Raw genomic sequence first — 19,507 nt, 5'->3', positions numbered from 1 at the left:
TAGGGAGTGAGGTGGTGGTAATCACCCAGTCTTGGTGGCTAAGTCAGATGGACAGACAGACAAATCACCCAACTAAACAAACAAAGGTTTTTCAAGGCTGGAAAACACCATAAACCCTTGGTCAAGCACTTTAGCCAGTGTGCAGGGAGCCGGGAATCTAGGTACACAAAAGTCAGCCTGAGTGGCACCCCCAGACGGCCCCTTTGGTTTTTCCCCATAGCTGTATCTGCCTAAAATACATATTCTAATACTCTCCCTCTCCTGTCTGCTCCCAATCCCCTCCCAATTCTGGAAGCCCGGAAGGCTCTGCTTCAACACTCTTTAGACAGATTGGCAAACTGACGTACAATGGGACAGGAGGAAAGATGAGTGGGACGGGGTCTAGGATTCCCGATCGAGAACTTCCCTCCAAGCCGGAGAAAATGACGCTCCCATCTTGTGCAGTCTCCTTCCCTCTTAAACCCACTCCATATCAAGCTTAAAGCAAAATATGTGGGGAGAAAAGAAACACTGAAAGAGCCCCTGGTGGATAGACCTGGTGTGTTCATATACCACTATATATCCAGGGTCTGGTAGGCTAAGAAGAGTATCTATTGACTGAAGGAATGGAGAGCCCCAAAGCTTCTGTTAGTCAGTAATTTACTGCTGTATTGTGGGAGACAAAGGATGAGACAGAGGTGTATATGATATGCAACAGACTAAGCCCTATCCAGTAAGGATTCAATAAGCATTACTTACCAACTGTGTGAGTATGGCAACTTACTGTCGCTCTCTGAGCCTCAGTATTTTTATCTGAAATGTGGGGATAATAATAACTGTCCAGGTTGTCAAGTTAAATAAAGTCATGTTTGTAAAAACATTTAGTGCAGAGGCTGGTGCAAATGAACGCTCAAAGAACATTCTTCTCTGCTTCCCAGAAGGGGAAACTGAGACTAAGAAAGATTAAATAACATTCTCGGTGTCCATAACAATGACAAAGCTGGGATTTCAAGCAAGGCACTCTGTCTTCAGAGCCCCTGCTGTGAGCCAAAAGGTTCTCTTGAAAGTTGACATCTTCAATGCCTCTCCTGAGCCCCTCGCAAAATTACAAGCCACCGTCTTGGAGTAAAAGAAGGAAGAGGTGGGGAAGACACAGGTGATTTCCTCGGGTCAGAAGGCACTTCATTCAGGAGCACCTTTGCCAACCTGGATAAAGTTTCTGCAAAGCTGTCTTCAGTCCACTCCACCACTCCACCCCAAGCCCTGCCCAGACTTCAGAAACAAAAGACCATGTCCCTCAGTACCTCCTCCTCCTCCTCAAACTACTGTAAATGATTTGTTCCCACTTCCTTATGGAGAATGAAGACCAGTGACCAAAAGCCAAATCTCATCCAACATCATTTCATCTAACACAGCTTTGAAAAGGCCTCTGAAGGAAAACTCCATACAGAGGCCTACTCCTCCACGGCAAGTGACTCTATTACTGAGGACAGATAAATCTGGGAGGGAACAGGAATGCCTGAGCCAACCACAGTCAGACCTTTGTTTCTGACTCATTCCCCTCCCTGGGCTCAGCCCTGAGAAGCCCCGCCTGCCAGCCTGGCTGGGGAGATGGGAGTCTTGTTAGTTACACTTTGCAACCTAGAAAATCTAGAAGATAAAGATACATCTCCTCTCCACAGCTCCCTGAATCCCTGTGCGGATCATCACCTTTCAAAATTCTTCCCTGGGGATGAATGAAATGATTTTATCAATGGTGCATCTAAGCAACAGAATCCCCACGATGGGTGCTCAATAAATATCTGTGGAATGGGTGAATACAATAATGAATACCTAAGAACAAAAAATAATGGTGTGTTCTATATTTTGCCAACATGGAAGGATGCTCTTAACATACTAGGAGGAAAAGCAACATCGCTGAACAAGACATATACAATGCAGTATTACTCAGCCGTAAAAAGAAAGGAAATTGAGTTACTTGTAATGAGGTGGATGGACCTAGAGTCTGTCATACAGAGTGAAGTGAAGTCAGAAAAAGAAAAACAAATACCATATCCTAACGAATTTATATGGACTGTAGTGAGGTGGATGGACCCAGAGTCTGTCATACAGAGTGAAGCAAGTCAGAAAGAGAAAAACAAATACCATATGCTAACGCATATATATGGAATCTAAAAAAAAAAAAAAGGTACTGATGAACCTAGTTGCAGGGCAGGAATAAAGAGGTAGACATAGAGAATGGACTTGAGGACATGGGGTGGGAGGGTGAAGCCGGGGCGAAGTGAGAGTAGCACCGACATACATACACTACCGAATGTAAAATAGTTGGCTGGTGGGAAGCAGCCGCATAGCACAGGGAGATCGGCTCGGTGCTTTGCGACCACCTAGAGGGGTGGGATAGGGAGGGTGGGAGGGAGACGCAAGAGGGAGGGGATATGGGGACATGTGTATGCATATGGCTGATTCGCTTTGTTGTGCAACAGAAACTAACACAGTACTGTGAAGCAATTATACTCCAATAAAGATCTATTGAAAACAAAAGCTGCAGGATACTGTTACAGTATATGACATTTTGCCTAAAATGCGTATATGTTTGTAGGAGAGGAGCTGGAAAGATATACGTTAAAATGCTATCTTGGTATAGGGATTTTAACATAATTTAACTTTTTCCTTTCTAATCATTTTTTTTAACTAGTTTCTCTGTAATATTCCTATATCCGTTGGAATTAAAATATTTAATAATGGCTAAATCTAGGCCTAGAAAACAAGTTACGTCCATATCATGTTCCTTCTCTGGGCCACAGGCACTCTTCCTCTATTTTACCAGTGAGAAAACACACCCAACGTCACGGAGCTGGCAAACACCAGAGGTATAAGCTGAAGCCCCATTGCCTGACTACAGAACCTGAGCTTTGCTAATAAAAACTGACAAGATCAAGGGAGCCTGAGAACAATCTGGAGCACAAAGGAAGCTATGCCCGAGATACAGATGATGAAGCTGGGCGGGGGGGAAATCTGAAGCAGGCAGAAGGCACCCAAGCTGCGTCCTATTTGCAACTTCAGTAGTCTATATCTTGGTGCAAAGCTACTCAATACACTTGGATAATGCACGACTGCTTCATGAAAAGACAAACTGTTTCACAGTTACCACGACAAGGGATTCACTGAGCTCTGTGTGTGAGGATGGGGACTGAGGGAGGAGCGGCAGGTCTAAAACACCCAAAATGCATCACTTTTCCAGAAAACCATTAACGCCACTGATTGTTCCAGCCTTGGACATCAAGAAGTCAGACCTGAAGTAAATGTTAGATACAAGTATCAGTAATGTACCCGACATTGGATATCCTACCAGGGCTGAGATGCTGATTCCTGCCTGAGGTGAACACAGACATCGAGCCCGAAAGGGATAAAGAAGAGGGAATCCGGAGGACCCAATGTTAGACGGAGGGGGCAAGAGGAGAAAGGAAGGCTTTGGGTTTGATATTCAGGCTTCCCTTCAAAGCGATCATGGAAAAAAAAAAACCAGAGGGCTGATATCCAGACTCCCAGAGCTCTTCCATGGGAAAGAGAAAAGCTTCTATTGGAAGACTATGCAACTTACAAGAAATCTGGACAGCGAGATTCTCTCTGGAACAAATGCCAAGAGGGAGATGAATTATTCAGTGTGCAGAGACGTGTCATTCAGAGAATCAGGATGAAGAGAAGCGTTTTTATCTGCACAAGGATTTAAACACACACACACACACACACACACACACACACACACACACACACACACACGGGCACACACTCTTCTTCCCAGAGAGAGGAACTGTCCGTTTAAACCAGTCTCCCCTGGGAAACTGTGGGTGCTTCTCTGGCCTGCAGTGCTTCCCCTTGGGCAAGTGCCAAGAATGTGAGCTGGGAAGAGATGTCTGCTTTCAGATGTGGCCAGGACTTGGGGGCCTGCCTGCAACTCCCAGCCCCCAGCCCCTGTTAAAGCGATTCGCCCCAATCCAGCCCGGTACAGTTCCTTCCTCCAGCCTCCAAGTCCTGGGCTGCTGAAAACCCAGATCGTGAAATCAAATGACCCAAATGCCGGAGGGGTGAGAGGGAAGGAGGGAAGAGCGCCAAAAGAGAACTAGTTCTGCCTCTTCTTAATTACAAATCTCTGAAGGAACACAAACATTCCTGAATGTTTCACAACAGGCTCTCTTGGAAAAAAAAAAGGGGCCCGGATGTGTTGCCTTGGAGACAGGTAGGGTTCTGTGGGATCACCTGCCCAGGAACGCAGGCCCCTCGTCCTCTTTCCAGCTCCACATCGCCACGGCTGGCATTCAGTATTCAGACAGCGCGTCTTTTCTAAGGAGGCAGCTCAGGGAAGAAGCAGAAAACCTTTTGCCAAGTCTAACACTGGGTGGTGATTCTCTTGGGACTGAAGAACGCATAACATATCTTTCATGTTCCTGGTGCTTCCCCAGCAATCTGAACGCTTCCCACAGTAACCTCTTTATCGCCGTCCAGCGGGATGCTGGCCCCCCCAGACCGTGCTCTCTCCGAGGGCCAGCTGGGCGGGATCGCTTTCTAAAGGGCCCTGCAGACTGCATGCCAAGAACTGTCCAAACTTTCAGCCGAACCTCTCCTCCCAGCCCAGGCACAATGGCCCGGTTCTTCCCGCCCCGGGGTGTTTCACACGCATAGTTCCCATAGCTCAGGATTACACAACTCCTGAGGACACGCCACCACCGGACCTCGGCAGAGCCCCAGGGCTAAGCAGCCCACACCTGCAAGGCTGGGGTGGCCGGAAGAAAGTGCAATCTTTGCAATTCTCCTTCCTCCCTTTAATTCGGTTTGGTGCGAACACCTTCATGCATTCTTTAAACAAATCTGGGGATGAAAAAAAATCACCATCTCATAGTTGGTGAGGACGGCTCAGCACATGAACCGCAGCTGAATCGGAGCAAACACCCAGCTACAGAAGTGGACGAGACAGACAGGACCTTGGCCTTACACTCCCCTCAGGGAGACACCCCAACCGGAAAATGAATCCACAGGATCATTTCAGAGACTCATGCTATTCAGAAAAGTACAACAAGGTAGTGGGATTATGTGTAAGGGTTGGGAGAGGCAGGGCGGTCAAGGGAAGCAAGGGAAGCTTCTCGGAGGAGGTGATCCTGGAGGGGAGACCAGATGGTGGAAGCAACAGGAACAGCCAGTACAAGGGCTTTGGGGAGGGATGATGGTGTGAGGAACAGAAAAGAAAGCCGCATATCTTCACGTTATGAGTGATGGACTGGAGGTAGACTGGGCAGAGGCTGGGCTTCTGGGGCTCTGGGGTCCCCGTTAAGACTTTGAGCGCCAGCCTAGTGCCGAGCTGCAGAAGGTGACCCAGAGAGGCTCTCTGACTCACCCTCTCCTCAACTCCTTTCTCCCTCCTTTCAATCAGTTCTCCAAGCAACAAGAATTTATTGCGTGGGCTTCCCTGGTGGCGCAGTGGTTAAGAATCTGCCTGCCAATGCAGGGGACATGTGTTCGAGCCCTGGTCTGGGAAGATCCCCCATGCCGCGGAGCAACTAGGCCCGTGAGCCACAACTACTGAAGCCCGCGTGCCTAGAGCCCGTGCTCTGTGTAACAAGAGAAGCCACAACAATGAGAAGCCCATACACCGCAATGAAGACCCAACGCAGCCAAAAATAAATAAATAAATTTATAAATAAAAATTAAAAAATAAACTCAATCAGGCTTTAAAAAAAAAAAAGGAAGAATTTACTGCATGGACACAACAGCCTGGTCCCACGCCAGACACCACGAGGGCTAAGACACTTGAATAAGCCTTGTTTCTGCCTTCGAGAGCAGAGGGTCCGGCCAGGCAGCCGAGGCTTACACTGACAGCAGGGAGTGGCCCATCCCCGTGACAGTATGTATGGCGGTTCCGCTACCTTAGACTGTGAACCCCAGGCAATGAGAGGATGCAGGGATAGTTAATAAGATGCCAGGTCAGCTGTACAGATGTGAAAGACCAAGGGGGTGGGAGAAGGGAGAGACTGAGACGATGGGGTGTAGGCGGGGGAGGCTGGAGAAGGAAGTAGTCCAGAGAAGACGGTGGTAGGCTTCACGGCTAATGGGGAGGCAGGGTAGCTGCTACCCACGAAGGCTGTGGAATTGATGCTGGGCTGAAACCCACTCTCTGCTTGTCTACGACCACAGGTGTGTTACTTAACCTTGTTAGGAGTTTCCTTCTCTGTGAAACTTAGAAATTCCAATCTCATAGGGTGTCGCAGGGATTAAATGAGATAACCCATGTAAAGTGCTTAGCACAGGGCCTGCCATGTAATAAGCCCTCAGTAAACGTGGGCTGTTAACAGCTGAGAGACTTCTGTGCTCTGCGCACCGTGAGAACTGTGTCACCTCTCATCTTAAGTTGGTCGGATATGTTATAGCTATTATCATATCATCATCATCATCACTGTCCCCGTTTTTCAACTCAAGAGACATGAGTGGTGGTAAAAAAAAAATCATAAGCTCTAGAGGGGTTGCAATGCAGGCGCCACCACTTACTCACTCTGTCCACTTGGGCATGAACCCTAACTTGCCCGAACCTGCTTCTCCATCTGTAAAGTGGGGGTGTTCAGAGTGACTACCTGGCTAAAATGAGCTGTGCTTGAGCCCACGGCACACAGGGCTCAACCAACGTTACCTGTTCTTATCAATTGGGTTTTATATCCCTTTCCATGATGAGGCAAAATACTTGTTCATGCTAATAGCCAATAAGCCTTGCACTGGATTCCACCGCCTCCTTTCCTGGAGGACTTGGGACTGCTTAAGCTCTCTGTTTTTTTGGGGGGGAAATTAAACCAGAGAAAGTTAAGAGATGGCAGCTGGATTGGCTTTGGCTCTCAAAATTTGTTCTCTGAAGGAGGCAGTTACACCAGGAATTTCCAAGTTCTCTTTCCCTCAAACACTTCCTTCCCTCTACTCTCAAAACACCTGTCTCGACATTCTGGTTATTCGACCCCCAGACTTCCTTGCTTCCCTACTTTGGCAGGACTGGTTTATCCAGAAGCTTTCTTGACCTAGTCACTCCCTCCCATTCCTGGCATTCTCCTATGGGGAGGGAAAGTTCCAGACTGTTCCCCCTACCCCCTTCTAGTCTTTAACTCAGGCTTCCACAAACCAGTGGCTTACCTCCTCCTGCTAAATCTTGCCTTCACTCTGGCCCCCCCGAACTGAGTTCTTGGGATCACACACCTGAGCCTTGGGCCTGTTCCCTTCCTTCGCCTCCATCCCCATGTCTTTATGCCTACTCATCCCTGGATACCCTCCAGCTCACTGACACAGTGGTGATTCTTCTATTCCTCTGCATCTCACTTGCTGGGATTTAAGATTAAGATTCTGAGAACCAGATCATGGATTAGCCTAGGCATGGCCAACTGACTACTGGGTGGCCAAATTCAGCTTATAGATATGTTTGTCTGTCTACTACAGTGCTGTATTTTAAGAATGGAGCTAGCGTGCCTTTTGAAGGCAGGCACTCTCTAGCTGCACATAGTCCCCACTGCTCTCTAACATCTTTCTCCTGCATCTTGTCTTATCAAGAGGCAGCACAGAGTAGAAATTAGGAGCACAGGGCTTTGGAGCCAGACTGCTTGGGCTTAAATCTCGGCTCTGCCAGTTTTTAGCTCTGTGACCTTGGGCAAGATACTTAAACTCTATTAGGCTCAGTTTTCACACTTGCAGAACAGGAGAAATAATAATACATTGATTGAGCGTGGATTCTGTGCCAGGAATTGTTCCAAGCACTTTACATATGTTAACTCACTTGGACCTCATAACAACGCTTTCAGGTTAAGTACCGTTCAAACCCACCTTACAGTGTTCTTTGAGGATTAGATGAGATAATGGATGAAACATCACTTTGGTACATAGTGCGTGCTCAATAAATGTGAGCAACTCGTTATTATTTTCATTGCTGTCCAAATGAGGCACCTGATGCAGGGGTATTAAGGAATGTTAAAACTGAGTGTGATATCTGGGATCTGACAAATCAACTCGTTTTATTGGTGAGAAAACTGAAGCACAGAGAGAAAGACTTGCCCAGAGCCACCCAAGGACCCAGTGGCAAGGCTGAGACTAAAACCTGGGGACCAACCCCAGACCTGCATCACACTCATGACACCAAGAGATCAAGTCAGCCCTGGTGCTACGTTCAGCTCCATCTGAGATACAGCAATCATCTGAACAGCCTTCAAGAAATAGTTATTGATAGTACTGTCCTGGGCTAACTAACCCTGTTATACTGGAAGGAGAATTATCACTGGGCCAGAAAGCATATGAAACTATGAAGTTCCCATTCATGGATAGACAAGGTTGGGAGATGGGCCCTTCGTTTTGCTTGTTCCCTTGTTGGAGGGTAATTCTCTTAAAGCCCAGTACCACAGCAGAACAGAGCACTGGGTATACATGTTTGCCCTTCACCCAGCTCCATTCTCATTCCCAAAGTGGGAGTTAGGCTAAGGAGGTTCTGTGCCCTATAGAAAGGGCCAACAGAACCAAATGGGACTCCCAGTTCCATCCTTCTTAGCTGTGTAATCTTAGGCATTCCTTCCCCAGATATAAGCCTCAGTTTCCCCATAGGTATAAAGCAGTCAAGAACACCTGCCTCACAGGGCTCTGATAGCATTGAACGAATTAGTACAGGGGAACAGCTCAATAGAGCCCTTGGCATGTGGTGCTGGGAAGACATGCAGAGCTCCTGCTTTTTGTATTTATGACCCTGAGGGCACTCAACCCCCAGCTTTGCTCCTTTCCAGTCCCAAGAGCTGGGTTTCCAAGGGGTCCTCCCAGGCGCTGGGCTGTCCAGGAGCTTCCAGCTTGATGGACAGAGGCCAAAGCCACCCTTCCCTGGAATCTGGCCAGCCATTCCTGTTCCTTGAGCTCTGACCCTCACCTAGCCATGCAGCCTGAGGAGCTGATCCTTCTGGAAATGGAACTGGCCATGAAGGCTTCTCTGGGATCCTGACCTGTGGCTCCTTCCATGACAACACGGTTTAGGCAGAGCATTGGAAGGGGAGTGACAAGATCTGGGTTTGAATCCTGGTGTTGCCACCAGATGAACCAGGCCCTTGGGCAAGGCGCCCACCCTCTCTGGGCTTCCCATCTGTAAAATGAGGGAGCTGAGATGTAACATTTCTAAGGCTCCCTTTGCAGCTTCAGCATTCACAAGTCTTCTATCTTGCCGGTCCCCAAAGTCAAGGGCATTGTGAGGCTGCAATGAAACAATACATCTTTTGCTGAAGGTCAATATAGTACTAGGCACTGGACCATATGCTCTATGTGAAATAAATCATGTCCTTTACCTTCACAACATTTCTGTGAAGCAGATACAGCCACCCTCATTTCACCAACAGGAAATTGATGCTTCACAGGAATGCAATAATAATAATAAAAGCTGAATTTCATTGAGTATTTACAAAGTACACAGACTCTGTTTCAAGGATTCTGAGCTGCACATTTTAAAATACATTTTAGCATCTCCGAAACTGGGATGTGTGTTAGCACTGCTGACATCTTACGACACTGTCAGCCAGGCTGCGGTCCTTGATGGAGCTGTCACCGCCCGTGTGTGCACAGACATCAAAGGTGTCATGAGCTTGGGATAAAATCTCAGAGACAATAGTGGAGCACTTTTAACCCCTAGGAACCAAATGATTGTGGGGAAGGGTGGAGAAGGCAATGAACAGACACGTTTAGCAACATTCCCAAAGCAGGAGTGCAAGGGAGGCTACTACTGCATAATTGCCACGCTGGCTGCAGAGCCCAGCACCAGAGCCTTTGAGCTTCTCTGTGGGTCCTATAACAATGCTGCATCACCAACACTCTTGAGGGCACCAAGGACGACGATAATTAAAAGCACAGACATCAGTAATTCTGAGCTAAAAATTGACTCCAAAGAATTGGATTCGGAATGAGAAGATGTATTAGGAACACTGGAGCTTTATTTTTGTTTAGGTATTCCTTTTTTTTTTTTTTTTTGTATGTAAAAAATCGATATATGAGTAACAAAAAAAACCCCTAGGTTTGAAAGATTTATTTTGATGAGTAGGAAATAAACATTCTAGTTAATTTAAAAACATTGGGTCATAATTTAATTGGTAGCACTTTTCCTTTCTTAGTGGCACATAAAATAATGGTGCTTCTTAAAATTAATGTTATGTTGATTTGTAATAACCTTAAGCTAGAAACAATCCAAATGTCCATCAATGGGGAATGGATAGACAAATGTACATCCACACACTGGAATACTACTCAGTAATAAAAAGGAACAAACTATTAACACACACAACAATACAGATGAATCTCAGAAACATACTGGGTAAAAGAAACCAGGGAAGAAAGAGACTGTACTGTACGATTCCATGTATGTAAAATTCTAGAAAATACAAACCAACCTTAAGGACAGAAAGCAGATCAGTAGTTGCCTGGGGATGAATAGAGAGAGAGGGGGATATAAAAGGGCACAAAGAAAGTTTCGGGGGTGATGGGAATGTTTGTTATATTGATTATGAAGATAGGTTCATAGATGTCTATGTGTATGTCAAAATGCATCAAATTGCACTCATTAAATACATACAAGTTAGTGTGCTTCAGTAATTCCTCAATACAGTTGTAAGGAAAAAATAAAGGAAAACCCCATATTCAATACTATATGATATTAACTTATTTAAAATAATCTAAGTACTACTATTAGTTCCATTTTACGGATGTGGAAACTGAGACATAGAGAGGCAAGCGGATACATCCTGGGACGCTTAGTTTGTCAGGAGGCAAATCCAACTGGCTTCAATTTTCAGCTCTGCCACTGAGTAACTATAGCCAAGTCCCTTCCTCACCCTGGACCAGTTTCCCCGTTCCCACCGTAAGAAGATGACACAGTGATCGCTAAAGGACCTTTCAGTACTGAGTTTCTAAGACTGTGTCCTAACGAATGGTCCAAGGTCACACAGCCACAGAGGAATGGATCCTCCTGGCACTCAGGTTTCCTAACACTCCCTAGTCTCCCTGGCCCATATGCACTCGTTCTCTGAACACCCCTTCTGACTTCCCCTTATTGTATACAGCAGTGGTCCTCAGCCCTAAGCTGCATCAGAATCCCCTGGAGGGCTTGTTAACTCACAGAGAGCTGTGACCCACTCCCAGAGTTTCTGATTCTGAGCTGCACTGAGAATTTACATTTCCCACAAACTCCCAGGTGATGTCAATGGTGCTGGTCCCAGCACCATACTTAGGACGACTGGGGTATAACATCCCCTATTTAATAACTGCAGGAACTTTAAAAGTGGTATTGAACCTTGTGTTTGAGAAATCCCCCTCCTTCTCCTTCTTTATCAAAGCTTTCTGCCCCCCATCCCACTCTCAGGGCCTGGTCATGGCCTCCCAGCCTCCCTCTGAGCACAGTCCCGCAAGCAGCTGTATCAGCCCTTTCCTAGTGTTTGCTGAGTTCCTGTCCCACACAATGTCTCGCCTGAGGTTACACAGCCAGTGAGCACACAGCAGCGCATGGACCTGATTCCGGAACGCAGGTTCTCAACCCCTCTGCTCCTCTGCACTTAGTAGATCCTCAGTGAGCATCACTTTCTGTCCTCCCACATTAAACCAGCCCTCTACCCTTTGCATCCATTTGCAGACAGAAGGCCAAGCAGAGCTGGGGGGCGGGGGGTGAGGGGGAGTAATTGATTGCACCCTGGCCTACTGGCTCTACAGGTGCCCCTGTTCTGCAGGTGTGGGACTAGACCACAAAGCCCACTGGCCCCATCTCCGCAACCACCAAGGGTGTCCTGGGTGCCCTTTGTGTCTTCAGATTCACACCTGTCACCTCATGCTGTAACCCACACGGCTTCTATCGGCCCAGGCCCTCCACACTCTACATCCTGCTACCTCTGGCTGCCCTTATATTCATATATAAGGGGCTCCAAATGCCTGGCTTCCAACCAGCCCCCTTCTCCAGGTCATTCCACCAGGACCACCAGCAGAAGCCCTTTCAAAGCTGAGCCACGCACTTCACACTACAGGCATCCTGCCAGAGCTCCGGGGGGGACATGGCATTGGACCCCCTACTATTCTACGGGCTACATTGGCAGGGCAGCCCCCAGGTTGCCTGCCCAGGCACGTAGGGCCCTCCTAATAACCTTTCCTACATGCTCTGGCTGGCATGTGTGGGAAAGCACAAGGCAGCACGGCCTGGCCATGTCTGAGAATCTCAAAATCTGTAGATGCCCAAGTGTTTGCCGATTGCATCGCGGTGGGCCGACTGATCTAGCCCAGAAGCTCGCCTTGCCTGTCCATGTGACCGCTATTTCTTTATTCTCCAAGACCACAGAGGCCTACAGTGACTGATTACAAAGGAGCTCTGCACAGGTGAAAAAAAAATGGTTTTTACCTCTGAAAAGTACAACTTTAAGGGTTTATTTTCCCTCCCATTATTTCTTTTTAAAGAAGAAAACAGACCATTGCTCCTCAAAGGGAAGACCTACCTGCGAGTCAACGTTAAACACCAAAGTGTTCTGAGCTGAAGGCGGCTGAATTAAAGTCAGCAGCGAAACAAATAAGCAATTAAAACAGCTATTTGGGGAAGCCCTGGAAAGCAGCAGATACAATGTGAATTATTCATTCATGCTGCCAGGATGACTTCTGGGCATTGTCCTCTGTGCCTCTGTTCTCTTGCTCTTGTTCATTCAGCCGTTCAAGCACAGACAGGGGACACAATACGCTGGCCCTGGGACATGGGTGCCTGAGCGAGTGTGCGCAAACACACAAACACACACACACACACACACACACTCCACAAGGAGGCCAGGTGGCCACTCCAGATGGTGAGCCACATGGAAAAGAAACCCACAGGTTGGCAGACGCCTTCAGCTCCCGTGCCAGGGGAGAATGTATGAATTTCCAATGGGCCCAAGAGGTATGTGTGTGTGTATGTGTGGTGTGTGTGGTCACACAAGCGCTGACGGTATGGGGGGGTGGGTCACAGGAAATCACCTGTGCAGTGCAAGAGAGAATATAAATAGTGTTTCTAATACTCCACAAGCTTCCTAGCTGCTCTGGGATTGATCTGGGGGGCTTAACAGGCAATGGGTGGGATCTGGACAATTAGCTGAATCCCACACTGAGCCCACCCAAAGCCTAGATATAAAGGATGAGCCCCCCTCACCCCCTCCCCGGGCTTGATGGAAGGGCTCTATCTGTGCTCTGAAGCCATGAGCCCCTCCTGCTGCCTGATCATAGGAGCAGCATTGTGATGTCATATCTTATACCCATCCAGGTAGGTGACCCTGGACAAGTCCCTTCCCCTCTGTGGGCCTCAGTTTCCCCATCAATGAAACCAGGGGGATGGACTCCATCTCAACACCATCATTCCAGGTCTGGCATTACATGGTACCATTTTGTCATGAAAATCTAGCATCCTGGAGGTGACTTGCATGCTCCTGTTTTGACCCAGAGTCAAAACCTTTAGCGAATAACAACACTAACACACAGCACTTTAAGTGAACTAATTGTCATTAAATTCTCATAGCAATCCAGTTAAGTGGTTCCCATTACGATCCCATGGTACCCAAGAGTAAATGGAGCCTTAGAGAGAGATGTTAAGTTGACCAAGGTCGCTCGGCTATTAAGAGGTAGACTGAGGATTTGAATTCAGGTCTTGACTATTCCTCGGAAAGTGAACGGAGATGGTGAGTCTACATAATTGGGAGGCCGGAAGAGGTAATTTTTTAAATACCGTGGAATTGAAAACTATCCCCTGTGGTTTTAAACTATAAAGTCTGGTAGGAAGGGAAAATTAGGGGGCTATTTTTGCTCTGGTTACAAATATTAGGGATGAACATTAGGAATGTTTATTAGGAATGCTGTGGGTGAGGCTGTGAGAGCTGGGGAAGATAAAGAGAAGAAGAAGGTGTGTTTTAGACAAATTGAAAGAGATGTTCGCTCTCGGCGCCCAACTCAGGAGCAGAAGTCACAGCTGACAAAGGACAGGAGCAGTCAGAGAAGCATCTGGCTCCTATAAGAGAAGGGGCCTCAAGAACTTAATCCACTTCCTTGAAGACAAACGCATCCGCAACTTGCTGCTGTTCTGACCCTACGCGGGTGGGAAGATTTGTACACAAAGATGTTCAAGGCAACATTATTTACCATGGGAAGAAAAAAATGGGTACAGCCTCAGTATCTGTAGGGAATGAATAGTTGGTAAATTATGGTTATAATCGTTTGATGCAACTGTTTGAAATGGATGCTCAGGAAGCATTTTGAATGACAGAAGGGAGAATGTTTATATTACAGAATTGAAAAGAAATTGAAAAAGCAGGTTACAAAACTGTGCATGCAGCATAATCTTACCTGCCTGCAAGTAAAATGACTGTAAGGAAAAATGTCAAAATGTTGACAGTGTTTGCTGTTTCACTGTTGGGGATGAGGTTCAGGTTTGTTTGTTCGTTTGTTTTTGCTGCTCTCATAACCAGAAATAAGACAAAAACCCCTAAAAATACCAAGTACATTTTTCAGTCCTTCTATCCACAACCTCTTACTCCCCCTTCATAAAAAAGTCATTCGAAAATGAATCCTAATTTTCCTCTTATAGAAAAATTCAGAGTCTAGAAAAGCATTAAAATATTGAAAGAAAACAAGCATAAACAGCAGTTACATGATTCCTGCATAGAATTGGGGCCACGAAGCAGTGTGGAGGCCAATGAGACCCCCAGCATGGCCCTGGTCCAGCTGCCAGGAGAGGAACGGAGGCAGCCGTCCTGGGTCTCCTCCCTAACATCTGAGACCCCAGAAGAGATACGCTTGGGAGTTTGTCTAGAGATTGATGTGAAAGGCCTTGAGGAGATGTGAAAATCATTACAGTAAGTGCCCTACATACGAACCTTCAAGTTGTGAACTTTCAAAGATGCAAATGTGTGTTCACATGTCCAATCACGTAAGTTAGGTCACGTGTCTGGGGTACATTGTCAAGTGCGTGCATCCGCTACAAGTGGTTGTGCTTTTGTGTACTTTACTGTACAATACTGTAGAGAGTACAGTAGTACAGTATCTTTATAGATAAAATTGAATCCAGCCAGGAACCAGAACCTGTGCCATCAACATCAGGCATGCGTGAAACTGCAGCTTGCCCTCCGTCTCCTGTTGCTGACAATCCTTCAGCTCTACCATCCCCCACCTCCTCTCCCTCTTCCAGGCAGTAACTCTTCTTGCCTGTTCACTCGATGCCAGCCCCTGGATGCCAGCTGTTGTACTGTACTACTGTACTTTTCAAGGTACTGTAAGATTAAAAACTTTTTTTGTGTGTGTGTTTTGTTTTTTATGTATTATTTGTGTGAAAAGTATTATAAACCTAATACAGTACAGTGCTATATAGCAGATTGTGTTAGTTGGGTACCTAGCCTAACTTTGTTGGACTTATGAACAAACTGGACTTACGGGGGTTTCCCTGGTGGCACAGTGGTTAAGAATCCGCCTGCCAATGCAGGCGACACGGGTTCGAGCCCTGGTCTGGGAAGATCCTACGTGCCGCGGAGCAACTAAGCCTGTGAGCCACAACTACTGAGCCCTGCGCTCTAGAGCCCGTGAGCCACAACTACTGAGCCCACGTGCCTAGAGCCCGTGCTCCGCAACAAGAGAAGCCACCGCAATGAGAAGCGCGTGCACCGCAACGAAGAGTAGCCCCCGCTCGCCGCAACTAGAGAAAGCCCGCGCACAGCAACAAAGACCCAATGCAGCCAATCAATCAATCAATAAATAAACTGGACTTACGAACACGCTCTTGGAATGGAAGTCGTTTGCATGTAAGGGACTTACTGTCCTAGATAATCTCCCTACCGACATCAGGGTATGAAGAACACAGGAAAAAAACCAAAAGATTACCAATCACCCCAAATTAGGTTTTGCTGGAGGAGTGCTAGTGGAGGGTAAAAAATAAGGGGCAGCTAGAAACATTTTGTGTGTCAAATAGAAAGTTGATAGAGATCAGACCACAAGCCGTTATAAGACCAATGGTTAGAATACTCAGCAGCAGGAGCTGTTAAAACAACTCTCACCCCAGTCTCTCTGCCCTGAGAATGTTCTGGCTGAGGAAAAATGGCGGCAGCTTCCTGCGCAGCTCCTGGTAAGGACACAACACCAAGATCACCCAATGCAAACCGCAGGCTATTTCACAGGCTCCATACCTTTGCCTTCACTGTCACTTCTGCCCAGAACATTCCTTCCTTCCTTCCCTTTTTTTTAAACAATATATGTACTTTTTTTATTTGTTTATATGTCTGTCACTTCCATGAGTTTCACAAGGACTTGAGCAGTATCTTATTCATCCCCGTAACCTCAGCATCTTATACATGAGCAGACACCGAGTGAATGTTCATTGAATGAATAAATGTACTCACAAAAGAGCAAACGAAGAAAGAAATGGTTCATGGGAATTCCCAGCAGGGTTGAGCTAGGTCCTCTACATTCCAAGTTTTGCTTGACCCAACAAAGAAATTTGTGATCGGGTCTTCAAAGTGGCTTCGCATTCTTGACCATATTTGATTCTCAAAAGCCATCACAACAGCGGTATCATTACTATCTTGACTAGTAATCAAGATCTTGGGAATCCCCCATTTTACAAATGAGCAAACCAATACTCAGAGACTCTCCTAAACCGACAGGGCTCCCGGGTCCCTGTTTGTGCCAGGACTGGACATGGGCCACGGGAGCCCTGGCCCACTGCTTGGTCCCCTCCTGAACTGTCTCAGTGGCTCTCCCCTGTCATTCCCAGCTGGTAACTGGAGAAGAGTGTGGAAATGGCCAGTTCTCCTTCCCCGGGGAATGGATTACCCCCTGGGGAGCCAAGGGAGGTCTCTGTCTCCTACTCCTGTGTCACTTTCATTAGTATAATCATCATCATGCAGAAGCGAAATTTTCCCTGGCACATGCATTCCACAGGCCTTGGAGAGCTCTGCTCAGAAGTCCTGGGAGAAGGAGGTGACACCCGAGGGTGGAAACGACCCTTGTGGATTGTCTATAGGCGTCAGTTACTCGGGAACCCCTGCTGGCTCCATCACCACACGCTCTCCCCAGATCAGAGCAGGGGCTGGGCCGGGAACACTCCCAGCCAGCTGACTTAGAAGCCAGCTTGGTGCTCATGTACTTCGGCTACTTTTCCACAGACACCAACACAGAGGGGCCCAGAGCCTTAACTAGGTCAGGGGAGCGGGCAAGGGTTTGGGGACCACGGAGACCCGGGTCCCCAGCTGTGACAGCTCGCGCCAGACTCTTCACCTCTGTGGGCCACGTGCAGCTGGCTCCCCCAGCATGGAACAGGGCTCACGAAGTGTGGGTTCCTTGGCTTCCCTCGACTTTCTCTCCTGAGTGAAGCCTTCCAAGAAATACGCTTTTTAGCTCCTTAACAAGTCTGATCAGTAGAGATCATGTGGCCAGATTTCATGGTGGAAAAAGAACATATTTGGGTCAAGTGCCAGTGGATGAACCAGGATCCTTCCCTTCTGGCTCGCTCCCCGTGTCCTACATGGATGGGGAAACTGATCCTTGAGCTTCGCGCTTTCACAGTCCACGGCCTGGACCTTCACCAGCTAGATTTCCCAAAGCCCCCAGATCACTTCCATTTGTTCTCATCAGGGTCCCCAAGGGAACCACTGCCATCTTGCTCTCTCTTTCCTCTGGCTCTCAGCCACCCCCTCCCCGCCTCTCCCCCTCCCCACTTTGCAGCCCCCTTTCCTCATTCCTCCAGCTGTTGGCTTTCTTGGTTCTTCTACCCCCTCCCTTCCTGCTCACCCACCCCACCCCATAAAAAACTCCAAATAGGGGCTTCCCTGGTGGCGCAGTGGTTGCGCGTCCGCCTGCCGATGCAGGGGAACCGGGTTCGCGCCCCGGTCTGGGAGGATCCCACATGCCGCGGAGCGGCTGGGCCCGTGAGCCATGGCCGCTGGGCCTGAGTGCCCGGAGCCTGGCTGGGCGCGTGAGCCATGGCCGCTGGGCCTGAGTGTCCGGAGCCTGTGCTCCGCAACGGGAGAGGCCACGGCAGAGGGAGGCCCGCATACCACACACACAAAAAACAAACAAACAAAAAAAAACTCCAAATAAATCCAATCTTGTCACTCTCCTACTTCAATCCCTTCAAAGCCTTGCCACCCAAACCAGGAGGAAATCCGAACTTTTTGCTGTGGCCCGGCCCCCTGCCTACCTCTCCAGCCTTATTCAATTCTCAGAACTCAACAACCTCATTCCCACCTCACAACCTTGGCTCACACAGTGCCCTCTGTCCCGGATGCCGCTACCTGTCCCCACCCACATGTCTGTCCACAGTTTGCACGGCTGATCCCTTCTGTCTGTCAGCTCTCAGCCGCAAGACCATCTCTAAGAGGCCTTCCCCCGCAGCCCTGCCTGAGTGGGCCCTCCCATCACTTTCTATCACTGTATTTGTTGACATGTTGTCTGTCTGTCTGCCGGTCCCACTCAAACGGAGCCAGCCTGCTAACCTCACCACTGTCTCCCTACCGCAGACCACAGACTTAGCTGATGCCTATACTCTCTGCTGAATGAATGAAACAGAGGACTTGTGAGTATCCCTTCCTCTCCAAGGGCAAAGTTTTGTTTTGTTTTTTTAAGATTTTTTTGATGTGGACCATTTCAAAGTCTTTATTGAATTTGTTACAATATTGCTTCTGTTGTATGTGTTTTTGTTTGTTTTTGGCCGCTAGGCATATGGGATCTTGACCAGGGATCGAACCCTCACCGCCCCCAAGCACTGGAAGGCGAAATCCTAACCACTGGACCGCCAGGGAAGTCCCTGGGGAAAGGTTTTTGAGTTTCTTTTTTTGTCTTTGTTTTCCTTTCCCTCCCTCCTGAGGCACAGTCCCTGAGCCTAACACTTTCAAAGCCAGCACCACACTCCTACAGAGTTCCAGGGGCACAAAGCATTCCAGGGTCTCTTACAGGCTCACGCCTGAACCTCAATACCCTCCACACAGTCCACAGCAAACCGGAAAATACCAAAGAACAGGCCCTGAGAACCCTCCTTGGGAAGGCTTTGAACTGATAGGGCCAGAACAGGTCCATGAAGAAGAAACTCACTGATGGAGGGGATGACATGGGCCTCCAGAAACGTCTCTCTGTGGACTGGCAGAAGCCAGACCCTGGAACTTGGTCCACAGTGAACACCCAAGGGTCCTGTTAACTTCAGGAATAATAATTTATTTTTGTACCTAGGACAGTGCTTGTGCTGGCCACATCCCAGGCTCCCACAGGATGGAGGAAAGAATGATTTTTTTTTTTAAGTAAGCTAAAATACGTTTCAGAAATTTATCCAAAAAGAAAAAGAATACAAAAAAAAAGAAAAAAACCCCAGAAGTTTAAAAAAATTTAAAAAAAGAAATTTATCCAAATAGTTGAAATGCTGCTTTTCCTTAGAGAACAAGCAAACCAGTGCAAAAAGATTCAATAATGAACCCTGGTTTATGTCTGCTCGATGGCATCAATATTGAACAACAAAAGATGA

At 47.6% G+C, this 19,507-nt stretch overlaps 1 protein-coding gene across 5 annotated transcripts in view; it reads right to left on the bottom strand.

Annotated features, from left to right (window-relative positions):
- WWC1 (WW and C2 domain containing 1) overlaps window positions 1-19,507 on the bottom strand; it is a 153,583-nt gene that overhangs the window by 81,481 nt on the left and 52,595 nt on the right. The gene's annotated exons all lie outside the window — the stretch shown is intronic.

The sequence above is a fragment of the Physeter macrocephalus genome, chromosome 2 (genome assembly GCF_002837175.3).
Source record: "Physeter macrocephalus isolate SW-GA chromosome 2, ASM283717v5, whole genome shotgun sequence".
NCBI lineage: Eukaryota > Metazoa > Chordata > Mammalia > Artiodactyla > Physeteridae > Physeter > Physeter macrocephalus.
This window is presented reverse-complemented; position numbering and strand designations above follow the sequence as displayed.